This window comes from Epargyreus clarus, unplaced genomic scaffold (assembly GCF_041222505.1).
Source record: "Epargyreus clarus isolate Ecla_fem2 unplaced genomic scaffold, WU_Ecla_fem_2.2 ptg000033l, whole genome shotgun sequence".
In the NCBI taxonomy this organism is placed as follows: domain Eukaryota; kingdom Metazoa; phylum Arthropoda; class Insecta; order Lepidoptera; family Hesperiidae; genus Epargyreus; species Epargyreus clarus.
Genome location: NW_027332238.1, coordinates 5880916 through 5896754, shown reverse-complemented (window position 1 = coordinate 5896754; position 15839 = coordinate 5880916). Strand labels below are relative to the sequence as shown.

Here is a 15839-nt window from a genome sequence, read left to right as displayed (position 1 = left end):
ATACTTACCTGGCGTAGGGGACACCGTGATCAGGAAGGCGGTTCCCCCAGGGCGAGGCCTGGCCTTTGCACTCCGGCCGGGTTGACCCCTGCGATTACCCCTAATGTGGGTAACTCGGACGCGTCATTTTTGGTAGTGGGGACTGCGTACGCGCTGTCCCCCCAGAAACTATAACAGAAACTCTACTATGGAACTAATAGAGTCTGTTCTAGAATTGAGTAGGTCGCGAGTGAGTGATATAAAAGGATATATAATATCTTCAACAAAGAGCTAGTCACTCATCAACTCCGACGATTTTGAATGATATATTTATATGCGCGTCACATGGTTGAGTTCATAGGTCCATACGATCCCGGATATAAGATCTTCTTCAACTCAACAGTGTTATACTTGCTCGCGAGTGAGTGTTGAGTCAAATGAGCGACTGTCTGAGTGAGTCTGATTTGAGTCAAATGCATTGATTGAGATGCATAACAATTACGGTTACGTATTAAACACTAAATTAAAATCTTTTTTCTTTGCTAAGAACATGAAAATTGGGATATACAAATAGTGTTGGCTGTGAAATTCATATATAATTAATTGCCAGTTTTTTATTAATTATAAGAATCAAAAATGTTGTCAAAACAATTTTAATCTGATTCTCTGAAATACTGATATAAAATATCACTTATATCGTTACAGAGCTATTGAGCTAAAGTGAGCCACTGAGCTAAAAGAGTGTATATATCTCTGAGTTCAAAAGATATATATCTCTCTTTTCAATTTAGTAATATATTTTGCGCACCTCTAGTCTATTCTTCGAAAGCAAAAAATATAAGGCAAGGATAAGCGCAAGTAACGAAAAAATTAATAAATATCGATCCGTAGTACGATATGAACTTACAAAGATGAAATGTTACAAAGATGAAATACTCTGTCAGTTGTGTGTTAGTTAAATAGATGGCCCTAGAAACGTTCATTTCGTACTCGCGAACTAGATGTCGCTACATGTACATAGGTTAAAACATGTTCTTATTATTAAGTATGTAATGAGCGTTACGTAATGTTTATTATATTCTATTTTATCTTCTGAATAGTAAAGTAACGGATCTGTTCTTTTCAGCTTAATATCTGAAAGTTCCCGCACGTCGGGACCAGTATATTAAACTGATTTTTGTGACTTGACGGGATGTTCGGGGCTCGCTCCACTCCCGTCGCGGGTCGGCCCGGCATTGCAGTGCCGCCGGGATCGGCCCACATAAATATACCCATAAATAATTCTTACCGATCGACACGCTATCGAACAGAAAATATCTATAGTCCAAAGTAGAGAATCCGTAGTATCAGTACTAGAGATGGGCAGAGGGTTTAAACCCAATGGGTGGATACGGGTTTAAACCGGGTATTTTGGGTGAAATAGGGTTTAAACCCAAATAAACACCCAAACAGCGGGTGTAAACTATTGTCATTCATATATTTATTTTCTTCGTGTAATATCATTTTTAAAATAATATTGTAAACAATTCACTAAATATGCGCTCTAAAAGCACATAATTCATTTAACTACGCTGTTATAGTCATGTTATAGTCCATTCGGATGTGTTACATTTGGGTTGCAATTTTCGAAGACCCGATTTTATTTCATAGATGTCAATGATTAGTGTAAAGGGCTTAGTGTACAGTTAAATCCTAATTTGTGGAGTCCCAACTGTTGTCCCTCGGCCGCCATCTTGAAAAAAGGGGCACTAAGCGTTTTTACGCTCTACTAGGCAAACTATTCGTCGCACAGAAATTTAGTAAGAACAATTATGGTTTCAAATTGATTTATCTATAATTTTAGTTCTATAACTTTTTGTCGTTAAATCAAAAGTAACAAAGATAATAACAATAATAGATTAAACTTTGGGAAGACTTTTTTTTACTTTTTTCTAATTAATTTACAGAAAATGACATTGAAACATTTTGATAGAGGAGTTTTTATAGTCCGGTCAATTTAGACATAAAAATAGTAATCAAATAACATAAAGCTAAATTTCCGTAGAGACCTTGGGTTTACCATCACAAGTAGAGTTCTAAAAGTCCTCATCGATGTGTGTGTCGGCACTTATTCGGGGTCAAACGTCAAAATTTTCGGCTTTCTGGATTTTTCTCGAAAACGGTAAATTTTATCGAAAAGTACCTTGGACCAAAGTTGTAGCACTTAAAATTTTCTATAAAATAATGTTTATATTTTTTTTCTTAAAGCTAACGTAAGAATTACATTTTACATTATATGCCCATATTCCCACACCACCTGTGCAATAGTATACGAGAGGTATATTTATTTGTTTTAGTTGTGCGATATTTGTTTCGTCAAACAAATAATAATTAAAAATGTAATAAAAATAGATGAACCCCTAAAAATGTTATATTTAAACATGTAAAAACATTAGAAATACAGTAAAAACCTATAGTATATCTATTAAATAAACATTTGAACTATTTTAAAAGCTTTGTGTAGATTTTATTAACTCATTTTATAAACACCCAGATAAATACCCAGTGGGAGGAAATAAACGGGTATTTATTGGGTTTAAACCCTGCACAGGGTTTAAACCGGGTTCTTTGCCCATCTCTAATCAGTACTATCGGTAGATATTCTGTTTAAGCCATAAAACGATGCGTCTATCAATTTCATGGCAGTATCGACTGTGGATGGCACAGTTAAAGCAATGCTATTGATAAGCGATAATCGTCCGATATTTTTCACCTTTAAAAATAAAAAGCTATCGATAGTGTCGATATATAGTCGTCAGTATTACATTTACTATCGATATTATCGGTACTGTGGATCTGTGTGTGAGGTGTGTGTAGTTATATTCAACCGATAGCTACATGCTTATATCAATAAACAAAGAAACCGAGTTTTACGACAAATCGATTACAACGACACATCGTATTGTATAAATTACTAAATATTTTGTAAACAGAATATTTATTCTATATTTTTCTAAATCATCTAAATATTCAATAAAAAGGAGAATAGAAAATAAAGTATAGTGTGATTTAAAAATTTTATCAGTTTTAGAAGATTAATTAAAGCATCGGTCGTAAATTGTATTTTTTTTAGTTTTATCATTCACTAAGAACCAAAGTCTTGATTATTTTATTGTTGTTATGATGAAAAAGGGATAAATATCACGAAATAAATATAAATAAAATATAAATATTATATAAATATCATAAAGGGATTCAACAATTAAATGGGTGTACTTCCGTTTAGAACATACCTCCAATCGATCTGAATTTTGGTACACATATGGATTTTGGCTCCCTAATTAAGAATATCATACTCAAAATACCCGCAAATTATATTTTCAAGGTCAAATTGCTGAAAAATGATTTTTTTAATAGTTTTCCGCGTATATTGCAGCAAACATGAACGTTAGAGAAAAATGTTTCAAACAAAAGTTGTAGACGCTAAAAAGATCAACATTTTTTGTTCTGTATGTTTTCCGCATAAACCCAGTTGTTTGGGAGAAAAATGTGGTGCACTTCCGAAAACCCCCACGTCCGATCGATTTGAAACTTGGCTCGGACTTTCCTTTGGATGTTCGAAGACAACCCCTAAAGGGATTTTTGGCGCATACCCATAGTTACCGAGAAATTAAATTGTGAAAATTGCATTTTAGCACGCGCGTTATATTTATATAGTGCGGAGTTTTCTTTAGTCGGTAATGTAATTTTCCCTGTCCCAACCTAACCTAGCCAATAATATAGTATTGCGTATAGCCTAGCCTATAGTGTTTCGTATTGAATTGGTTAGGTTAGGTTGGAACATATAAGACAATATAAAACGAAGCGAGCAGGGCGCGGTAGCGCCCTGCGAGCGGGTGGGTCCAATCCAGACCTTACCTTTATTCATGAGTACATTTATATCGTACTCAAAATACCCGCAAATAATATTTTCAAGATCAAATTGCTCAAAAACGATTTTTTTGATGTTTTTTGCGATAAATATCAACGTTAGAGAAAAACGTTCCAAACAAAAGTTGTAGACCGTAAAGAAATACATATTTTTTGTTCTATATGTTTTTTGCGTGGACCCAGTTGTTTCAAAGAAATATAGCAGCAAAAAAAAGTCGTTTTTGAGCAATTTGACCTTGAAAATATTATTTGCGGGTATTTTGAGTACGATATTCTTCATCTGCGGGTCGAAATCCATAGGTGTACCAAAATTCAGATCGATCGGAGGTATGTTCTAAACGGAAGTTTATCCAATAAAATAATAATCAGTTATTGGTAATTCTAAGTTTCGATTATTTGAAAGTTAATCGATTATAGTTTCTTCCGAATGCTTTGAAGCCGCAAGCTCTAACCATCACTTGGTTGTAATCTGCCTAGTAAAAAGTTAGTTTAAGACATTAATGACATTGGGATGGCATGTGTCAAAATGGGCCTATTAAATTGTGACGACTATAATTAAGAATTATAATAGTGTTCGTAATAATTTCTAAAAACGCTGCCAAATATAACGTTTACAGACGACACGGTCGCGTTGCAAGCGTACCGCGTGCCAACATTGTAATTAGTTCACGAGGTTTTACGTAGATGTCGCTGTTTCTAATAATTTCTATTTTCAAACAATCTCACTAGATGTCACTGTGCCGTTTGTGTCGGTCTTCTGAATCACGCTGGCGAGATGTCGTTGTGGCCACTATAAGTAGCGGGCGGCGCGGCGCTCAAGTCATACTTACCTGGCGTAGGGGACACCGTGATCAGGAAGGCGGTTCCCCCAGGGAGAGGCCTGGCCATTGCACTCCGGCCGGGTTGACCCCTGCGATTACCCCTAATGTGGGTAACTCGGACGCGTCATTTTTGGTAGTGGGGACTGCGTACGCGCTGTCCCCCCAGAAACTATAACAGAAACTCTATTATGGAACTAATAGAGTCTGTTCTAGAATTGAGTAGGTCGCGAGTGAGTGATATAAAAGATATATAATATCTTCAACAAAGAGCTAGTCACTCATCAACTCCGACGATTTTGAATGATATATTTATATGCGCGTCACATGGTTGAGTTCATAGGTCCATACGATCCCGGATATAAGATCTTCTTCAACTCAACAGTGTTATACTTGCTCGCGAGTGAGTGTTGAGTCAAATGAGCGACTGTCTGAGTGAGTCTGATTTGAGTCAAATGCATTGATTGAGATGCATAACAGTTACCGTTACGTATTAAACACTAAATTAAAATATTTTTTTCTTTGCTAAGAACATGAAAATTGGGATATACAAATAGTGTTGGCTGTGAAATTCATATATAATTAATGGCCAGTTTTGTATTAATTATAAGAATGAAAAATGTTGTCAAACATTTTGATCTGATTCTCTGAAATACTGATATAAAATGTCACTTATATCGTTACAGAGCTACTGAGCTAAAGTGAGCCACTGAGCTAAAATAGTGTATATATCTCTGAGTTCAAAAGATATGTATCTCTCTTTTCAATTTAGTAATATATTTTGCGAACCTCTAGCAACTTACTACTCTAGCAAAGCACTTCTTCGAAAGCAAAAAATATAAGGCAAGGATAAGCGCAAGTAACGAAAAAAATAATTAATATCGATCGGTAGTACGATATGAACCTACAAAGATGAAATGTGGTTTATTTTTGGAGGAGGAAATGGTTTATCATGATTTGTATCGAAACTAGACTTCTTGTCGAAAAAAAATGTAAGTAGATACCAACTTAAAATTGTTTCGCTAAATAAAACAACAATTTTCGATTTTGGGGTTATACCCAACACTACAGTGCATGAAATTTGGATTTTATTGAGATTTTAAAATAAAAACGAGACCTTTTTTCAATCAAGAAAGCTCACGTCTACACAGTTTAAAAAAATTGTTATGCCTACCTTTAGAACATAACGCTCACAAAGCCACTTGAATTAAGCAATATTAAATATTGCTTAATAATATTGAATATTTTCCTACCAAAGACCGTAATTCTATAATTATTGACTAAGTGTTTACTAAAAGAGTATTATTATATCTTTTATAGGCAAAATTTTGATAAATAAACAATTATTAATAAACAAAAAAATGAGAAAGTTGAGGGAAACCATGTCCAATAATAAATACTCTGTCAGTTGTGTGTTTTCTTATTATTAAGTATGTAATGAGCGTTACGTAATGTTTATTATATTCTATTTTATCTTCTGAATAGTAAAGTAATATAAAATTATAGTTTATTATTACATACACGACGTTATCTATCAGTTTCTCTAAGATTCAAAGTACTACGGGCGTTATATTTGGCGAAACAGACATTTTTAAGCTATATGGTTATTTTTTAATTTTAATTGCATATAATTAATAATGCTATAATTATTATGTAGTTCTATTGATATTGATATAGTTTTGGCACGGCCTAATAATATGCTCAGTTATGGGTGAGTTAACTAGATGGCGCTAGGAGCGTTGGTTTCGCACTCGTACACTAGATGTCACTACAACATTTTGCCTCGGATTTCTGAATCACGCTGTTGAGAACTCGACGTGGCTTGTATAAAGGCTCGTGGGACTTTGTGCTAGGTATCGCTTCTCGGCCTTTTGGCTAAGATCAAAGTGTAGTATCCATACCAATGGAGAGGCAGCTGCACTTCGGCCGGATATCACCTACCAATGGAGAGGCAGCTGCACTTCGGCCGGATATCACCATCCGGGATGAGGCCAAAAAGTCTATCGTCATCATTGACGTAGCCGTGCCATTCGAGAACCGGCAGTCGGCGGTGGATGCGGCGAGACGGGCTAAGCTGGAGAAGTATGCACCCCTGGCTGACCAGCTGAGAGCGCAGGGGTATAAGGTCGTGGTGGACGCATTCCTTGTGGGGTCGCTGGGTGCTTGGGACCGGAGAAACGAGAGAGTCCTGCGCTGCCTTAACATCGGCAAGTACTACGCCGCAATGATGAGACGGTTTATGGTTGGCGACACGATCCGGTGGTCGCGAGACATTTATGTAGAGCACGTTACCGGCAAGAGACAATACACGACGACTGATTAATATTTTAATAAATTTATTAGTATATGAATGCATTATATACGTGTATTAAATCAATTTGCTGAAATGCCGTCCTTATCTTAGGCGAATTTAAAATTAAAAGCAATTAATTATTTTATTTTTTCTATTATTATAATTTCATAATTTAATTATTACCCTGCAAGGGGAAGTATGCTCTCTTATTTAAGATAATACTTTTAATCTGTTCTTTTCAGCTTAATATCTGAAAGTTCCCGCACGTCGGGACCAGTATATTAAACTGATTTTTGTGACTTGACGGGATGTTCGGGGCTCGCTCCACTCCCGTCGCGGGTCGGCCCGGCATTGCAGTGCCGCCGGGATCGGCCCACATAATAAACCTAGACTATTCTAAGCTAGCTCAACATCTAGCATTACAATCATTTCTCCTGCATAATAAATAGCGTGTCTCTTTAACTCTCTTTTATATTTGCGCTTTTTGCAACTGCTGTCTAGGTTTATTTTCTCTAATTCTAAGTTTTTTCGAACTAAAAATCAAACGTTACTATAATTAAATAAGTGCAAGTATGTAATAAATAATAATTATATAAAATTAAAGTAAATGACTTATTATAAAATAGTTATAATTAATCATAAACTGTAATCACAAGAAGTACATATGTACACATTTGATCTAAGTTATTTACTTATGTGTATATTAAAAAGGTAATAGTTTTGTATGTAATATGTATTATGAAATAAATAAGAAGTATATAATATTATCTATAATAGTATGTTTATAATCGATAAAACTATCGATGTATCGATTCCTTCTTTTTTAGTAAGAATCTGTCTATTCATTAATCTTTACAACGGTCAGAGCGATTATTAGATCAAGAATTTGGGCGTTACAATTAGGATTTCTGCTAATCCTTATCTCAATAAATGAATTCAGTTGTATGAAAGCCTGTGAGCGACGTAAAAGGACTTAAGATAGGGCAATCCTTTTATCGATTGTGTTAGTGAATTGGTAGAATTTATGTTTGTATTTCTGTGTGCAATTACGAATAGAAGACAGGTTTCTACAATAAACACACACTTTATTTAATTAACATTTAATATCTACGAACAATAAATACACAACTAATACGAGTGGTAAATATTAAACATCTAATAGTAAAGTAACTACACATTAGAGCACTTGTAACAGAAAATCGAATTTATTCCGACAATACGAATCTATATCATTTCTTTAAACGAAATACGAAAGACGACGACCACGTGATAAACTTGTCAAGGAATCCGAATAAAAGCAAAATGGGTAACAGATATGCAAAAATTACGCCAATTATCATAGTCACATGGATGCTCTAATGTGTATTCACCTTAATGGCAATATTGACATCATAAATGAAGACTGCTACTTGCTATTACAATGCAGTTATCTTATAAGTTACTAGCGAAGGTATGCATGACGTCAAATCTTCCAAATGTCTTTCTAAATAAGACAGTTCTATCTGAGTTCGATAATAGCGTCATTATTTTTTAGGGGCTTTTTTTTAGAAAAAAATTAATGCCTCACCCCTTCACTACGATAGCGCATACAAATAGTTTAATTAAATTTTCATGTTTTAGTAAAATTTTCAAATTGCATTGAAAGATTATATTAGACAAACTGCATATAATCCTCAGATACTGTCTAATAAAGAAATATGCATAGTCTTGTTATAAAACTGGAAAACCTATAAAAGATTTGTACTAAAATCACAAATGTACAAAAGACAAAATGGAATGGCGTTAAAATACATAAACAAACAAAATGTATATATTCTGCGTACAAAAAAGATAAATTCATTTTCAAAAAAAGAATTCCAACTGTATAAAAAACAAAAAGAAAATTATGCAGTGATAAAAAAAAAAATACATTATAGAGGCCATTTTCATGTCTTCAAAGTCTGTTATACGGTATCTATACCTAATGTCAATCTCACTACAAAGACGAATCTAATGATATCTCATATGTTAAAATGCCATCAAGTCATTTAGTATACATTATTTCTAAATAAAATAGCTACATAAACTTAAAAATCTACCCTCTTTGCGTAGCAATTCGAGTAAAACTGTTGGCTAGCAACACCAATATCTTTCAATGTATGTAAAAAAAGGGGCAGCACTGTGAATACACGCTTTTTATTACTTCGCAGTTTTCTTATTAATATTGGCTCTAGTAGTCCTTATATTTATTTAAACTATCTGTTTACTTTCAGATATGGATCGACTGTGCTGCATGCAAACGGAGATTACATATTGGAAACCGACCGCTATGGGTAATATGCCCAAAACTTTGCCTCTAAGAGGTCAAGAGATCATATTAAAAAATATATAGCAGGGTAACATTTGCATAACAATGGATCATGCATGCTGATAATGCATACAAAAATTGCACTATATAATGAATGGAATGTTCAAAGGCAAATAAAAGAAAACGTTAAGGTTGATACCTGCCCAAAAGACACCTGATTGACAAAAGTCCCTGATACAAGACCGTACCTTCTAGTGGCGATAGAGAGCGGAGGAACGCCATCCGGAATAGGATAAGAGGGACTGTGACGTCACCAGTAGATGTACAAGTGACAGTGCAGTGAATGATGCCTCAGGCCCCAGCCAGCGCTCGCTTGTCCTTCGAGCGAGGAGTGAGACGCAAACAGTTGAAGCCTCGTTGATGCTCACTGGACGGCCCACAGAGAGCGTGGGGATGGAATCGCCCCACAGTCGTACCCACCTCTACTCTGGACACTGAGAGGATTCCGTCCCCACCAACTGACACCCAGCGGGGTCAACGACCGGAGAGAAACTGCCGGGGCCAAACTGATGAGCAGAGGTGCCTGGTGGGCGAGCTCGACGCCTTAAATGACCCCAGGCTCCGCTCCTTGATGAACTTGCCTGCCGAGTCTCACACTTCCCGGAACGTCTGACATCCAGCACAGAGGCTCCCAGAGATAGAAGATCCAACCCACGGCATCAGCAGCCTAACACGGAGGGGCAGACAGACCGCATAGCGGAGGCCACTCGCACACAGTGGCTCTACAGGACAAATCGCAAAAAAGCGATTAGACATATTTTAACGGGTCCGACAAAGTTCTGTGGAGTCGATGTGGCGACCGTGGATGCTCACTTTCGAGCACTCGCCGCTCATAGGGATGGTCGAGATGAGTGGCCTGACTGTTTCGACAGGGAGCCTCCAAAGGCAGAGAGTAATGCGCGACTGTGCGACCCGCTCAGGAGAGCTGATGTGGTGCGGAAACTGAGCAGACGATCCAACACGTCGCCTGGTCCAGACGGTCTGACGTATCCGACCTTAGAAGAGCCGACCCCGGAGCATACGTCATAACCGCTCTATTTAATGCGGTCTGGTGGATGGAGTCGGTTTCGGAGTGTTGGAAAGACTCCATGACGATTCTCCTCCACAAGAAGGGTGATGTTGCGGATGTTGGCAACTGGAGGCCCATCGCATTGGGAGACACATGCCCGAAGCTGTTTGCGTGCATTCTGGCAGAAAGGGTCAAGAGGTGGGCCACTACTAACGGGCGGTTTAGCAGCTCCCAAAAGGGCTTCCTGCAGTACGAAGGCTGCTACGAACATAACTTCGTGCTGCAGGAGACCATACGGGATGCCAAGCACCAGAAGAAGGACTTGGTAGTGGCCTCGCTTGACCTCAGTAATGCATTCTCGTCAGTGCCGCAGTACTCCATCGAACGAGCACTCGAGGGACACAGGGTACCTGCGAAAGTCAGGAAAATAATAACATCCCTAAATAAAAACACCAGGACCCGAGTGCGTGTAGGAGGTACCCTGACATACCCCATAACGATCCAAGCGGGAGTAAAACAGGGATGTCCACTGACCTCCGACATATTCAATCTCACACTGGAGGTAGTCCTCCGTGAGATGGAGCGGACGGGAGAAGGCTACATCGTAAGCGATAGGAAGATATCAAACCTGGCCTACGCTGACGATGTAGTACTTTTAGCGGGTTCTGTCGATGGCATGACCCGTCTGCTCAGAGCGGCTGAGGGTGCTGCTCGAGGAATTCAACCCAGCCAAATGCGCAACCCTGCACATCACCTCCACGCAGGATAATGAAGTCCAACTCACGGATTTCCGGGTACAGGGGCAGATTGTGCGATCTATGGGTCCGCATGAGGCATATGAGCACCTGGGCATACCCACTGGGTTTATAAGGCAAACACCGGTCGGCACCATTAAGAACATCATCGATGACGACAAGACCATCGACAACTCTCTCCTGGCCCCGTGGCAGAAGCTCGACGCTCTCGGCACCTTCGTTCTTCCTACCATCGAGTTTCTTCTGCAGGGGGCCAGTATAGATAAAGAGTATCTGGTCGAGGCTGATAAGGCTATAAAAAAGCTGGCCAAGGGTTGGCTGAACTTGCCGCAGCGTGCCAGTGCCGAACCGGTGTTCCTCCCTCCGTCGCAAGGTGGAGGCGGACTACTGCCTCTCGCGGACCTCTACGAGGTTTACACGGTGGCTAACGCCTTCAAAATGCTGCATACCGTTGATCCACTCGTCAGCGGTATCGCCAGAGACGCGCTGTGGACAACGGTGTCGGGGCGACTGGGGAGGCCGGCCACTGGCGTGGATGTCGCTCAAGTCCTGTCGGGCGACCTGGCCATGCCTAGAAGTACGCGAAAAGGAACCTTTTGGACGCGCGTTCGCCAAGCTACTTGTAGGCTGTCAGGTAAGCTTGGTCTGAGCTGGGTCTGGAGACGGGAGACCTTGAATATCAGTTTGAATGGGACGGTCATAACACCGGAGACAAAGAGGTCAGCGTACCGCCTCATGCGACTGCGGATGGTTGAGCACTATGCGGGGCAGCTCCTTGCCAAGCGAGACCAGGGGAAGGTGTTCGAGGTCACACGAGAGAGTAAGCACTCAAATTACTTCCTCCGGTCCGGGAGAAACATCCGGTTCTGCGACTGGCGATTTGTACACCGCGCCAGACTTGGAGTTCTGCCCCTTAATGCCACCAAACGATGGCAGACGGGTGTGGATAAAAGGTGTCGCAAATGTGGCTGTAACCTCGAAACCATCCCGCATGTGCTCAACCACTGTGGCGTCCACTCCGCGGCTATGCAACTTCGCCACAATGCTCTCCAAGACAGACTGGTCAAGGGCGCCAAGTGCCCAGGCGTCGTTGCGGTAAACCGCACTGTAGATGGAACCAGCGGAGAGGCAGCTGCATTTCGGCCAGATATCACCATTCGAGATGAGGCCAAAAAGTCGATTGTCATCATTGACGTAGCCGTATATAAAATATAAAGAAAACATACGATATAAATATGACATACGCGGTAGATGTGCCTATTTCTAAGGACTAAATAGGACTGCAAAGGGACTAAATACGAGGTATATAAGGAGGCTCTCGGCTATAAATGCTCAATGTTAAGGAATTGGTAAGCACTACCGCAAGATTAACACTAAGGAACACCGCACACTAAGGAAAACTAAAAATATGTATGAGATATACACGACAGCATAAGCTACAAAAACTCAATGCTAAGGAGACTAAGGAACAATGTATGTGGATAAAGAAGCGGTACTTATAATACACCCAGATATCAAGAAAACACGTAAATAAACTAAGTTTTAGTTGTATAAGGAAAAGTCTGTTGCGAAAAACAATAAGGAAAACTGCAAGGAGACTCACTTTAAAAATGCTCAATGCTAAGGAAGACACCGAGGACTAAGGAAAAATGTAAAGGTACTAAATGTAGCATGTATACGGAGGCACTCGTCAACAAAATGCTCTTTAATAAGGAACTCACTTATGGAAAACAATAAGGAAAACTGCAAAGGACTAAATTTGGAAAATATAAGGAGGCTCTCACCTATAAAATGCTCAATGCTAAGGAACTATTAGTATCATGAGATACTTGAAAAGTGTAAAATGACTAAATATGAGATATACATACAGTGTTGCCAACTCTACGTCTTTTTACGTAGATCTACGTATTTTAAGCCTTCCACGCAAACCTACGAACTTTAGTCCCAGAATCTACGTATTTTCTATCAAAATTATTCAATTGCAAAATAACATATCCCGTTGTTAGACTGAATGGGCATTATTTTTGTTACTTTCGTAAAAAAAAGTTAATAAACGTTCCGTTTTATACTAGCGCATACTCGCCTCGCCTCGCCACTCAACTTATTATTACGCCATTCATTTTAAAAACAGTGTCAGTCATCAGTCAATTCAAAAGAACTGAGACTCATGTGACTGTGTAAAACGAAACGTCTTGGCGTCTTGTCTGCGGTGTCTGCCGTAAATAAAACGGTAAAAGTGAATCTTAACCTAAAAATATTTCGAACTAAGATATCGAAGGTGTTTTTTAGTTTAATTTCAATATTTTTCAGCTTCCTGCTCAATTTAACTGAATTAAGACTGTGTAAAACTTGGCGTCTTGCTGTAAATAAAACGGTAAAAGTAAATCTTAACCTAAAAATATTTCGAACTAAGATATCGAAGGTGTTGTTTAGTTTAATTTCAATATTTTTCAGCTTCCTGCTCAATTTAATTGAATTCTGTTATGGAAAGAAGCAGTGACAGTGAGGAAGAGCGCAATGTTACTCCCACTAAAAAAAGAAAGCTGCATTATGAACAAAAATATTCACACTTGTGGGAAAAGGACCAAAAGTATTCAGGTTGGATTAAAAAAAGCAACAAAGGAGATTACTATTTTTATTGTAATTCATGTAAGTGTGACTTGAGATGTGGTGGAGGTAAAAGAGTTTTGGAGAAGCATGCAGAATCTTTTAAACATAAGAATAATGTTAAAGGTTGGTGTGGTCTACTGGTGTGTTTTTTTATGTTTAAATTATTTACTTACTTTTCCAATAAAGTGTAAGAAAGAACTAGGTTCTAAGTTCAGAATAATGTTAATATTCCTTTACTTTATTATTGTCATTAGTGAATGTAAGTTTATTTAATTATCAGATGTGAAGGATTATGGTTTCAGTTTCAGTATTCAGGATATTTTTTTCTACAGCTAGAGCCAGCCTGCATGATAAAAATAAGCGCAGTCCTGTTAATGCGTTTATTTTTACTTTCAGGTGCAATACTTCAACCTACTATTATTTCAATGTTGCCTGAGTCTGCATCAAAGTCATTCACAGATAAAATTAAGTCTGGAGAAATAAAGATGGCATGTTTCCTAGCAGAGCACAATCTACCATTTAGTTTAGCAGACAGTCTAAAGGATCTTGTACAATCAATTGCCCAAGATTCAAAGCTTGCATCAGAATTAACTTTTGGAAGAACAAAGGCACATGCTATTGTTACAAATGTTACTGGTAAAGTAGCTGAAAACAAATTAATTGAAATGTTACAAAAAAATAAGTTTTCACTGATAGTTGATGAGAGCACAGACAGATCATCAACTAAACATTTGGCACTTATTGTAAGGACTGCAGTTGATTTTCATGTTGAAGATAGTTTTCTATGTCTAATACCAGTTGTTGACGGTACAGCTACAGTCTTACATAATGCATGTACAAAATATTTTGAAGAAAAGAATATTCCATTCAAAGAAAATATGATTGGATTTGCAGCTGACGGAACTAATTCCATGTTTGGACAACAATGTATAATACATAGGTACATATCTATCCATTACTCAACGTTATGCTAATAGGTCTACCAAACATTATCGAAAAATGTGCTTCTCTGACCTTCACAAACCATCGCAAACACAAACGTGTGGATACAGTATTTGAGTTGGTTTATGTACCTAATTGTACGTAAGGCAGAGATATTTAACCACAGTTTAACCATAGATTAGTAAAGATACTTCGCCGCCTTGAAATTGAATGAAGCCACGAACGGCTTATTAGTAAGTTCTTTTTTGAATTCTTGACAAATAAAAACATTTTTAGAGAAAATTTACGAATAAATAACTAATACTGCGTAATTTACATAATAAATAAATATTTATTTCAAATATTTTAGGGACATTTTAGCACGGAGACGTGGCAAAACTTTTTTACGCAACTATTTCAATTCTCTAAACTGGGTACATTTCCTTGTTAGGAGTGAGTAATCTTTACTAATCTATGAGTTTAACATTGAAATGTGTAGAAAATGACATAAAAATTAAAAAATATTAAGACTGCTGAAATTAAATTTTATTCAACTACGAGTGTTTTATTCCTTATATTAATACACAGTTATAGTTCGCGTAAAACTAGTCCGCTCTGAAGATGTTAATGAATCGCGTCGCCATAGCAAATTGTATGACTACACCTGCTCGCAACAACTTCATAGCGGACTAGCAGTTTGGCGCGGGGTATACTTTTGTGATTTACTCGAATGCGGAGGGTAATGTTATTTGAGCGTATGTATGTATGTCTCATTCTTTGTCACGCTGCAGCACAAACGGCTTGACGGATAACATATGAGGTGTCGTTGGATTCGTCTAAATTGTGAGAGTGACATCGGCTACATAACTTGCCTTTTCTGTTAATCATTTTTAAGAAATCTTTTTTTGTTTTTATCATCAACCTATTACTGTCCCACTGCTGGACACGGGTCTCCTCAGAATGAGAAGGATTAGGCCATAGTCCACCGCACTGGACAAGTGCGTATTGGTGGACCTCACATATCTTTGATTTTTTTTTATAAATCTCTCAGGTATGCAGGTTTCCTCACGATGCTTTCCTTCACCGTTTAAACAAGTGATAATTAATTTCTAACATTCAGATAATTTTGAAAAATCAGAGGTGCCTGGGGTTTGAACCCCTAACCCCTCGATCGATTTGTTTTCATATAATTAGTTAG

At 38.1% G+C, this 15839-nt stretch overlaps 1 long non-coding RNA gene and 4 other non-coding genes across 5 annotated transcripts; all 5 read left to right on the top strand.

Moving 5' to 3' along the window:
• LOC140755695 (U1 spliceosomal RNA) lies at positions 1–162 on the top strand. The gene has a single exon (XR_012103829.1). It is a non-coding gene; the product is annotated as a U1 spliceosomal RNA (small nuclear RNA).
• An 894-nt stretch (positions 163–1056) lies between these two features.
• Positions 1057–1245, top strand: LOC140755694 (U2 spliceosomal RNA). The gene has a single exon (XR_012103828.1). It is a non-coding gene; the product is annotated as a U2 spliceosomal RNA (small nuclear RNA).
• A 3465-nt stretch (positions 1246–4710) lies between these two features.
• Positions 4711–4872, top strand: LOC140755688 (U1 spliceosomal RNA). Its single transcript, XR_012103823.1, has one exon. It is a non-coding gene; the product is annotated as a U1 spliceosomal RNA (small nuclear RNA).
• A 2325-nt stretch (positions 4873–7197) lies between these two features.
• LOC140755691 (U2 spliceosomal RNA) lies at positions 7198–7381 on the top strand. Its single transcript, XR_012103825.1, has one exon. It is a non-coding gene; the product is annotated as a U2 spliceosomal RNA (small nuclear RNA).
• A 5602-nt stretch (positions 7382–12983) lies between these two features.
• LOC140755623 (uncharacterized) lies at positions 12984–14635 on the top strand. Its single transcript, XR_012103812.1, has 3 exons — positions 12984–13484; positions 13565–13759; positions 14117–14635. It is a non-coding gene; the product is annotated as an uncharacterized LOC140755623 (long non-coding RNA).
• The last annotated feature ends 1204 nt before the right edge of the window (positions 14636–15839 follow it).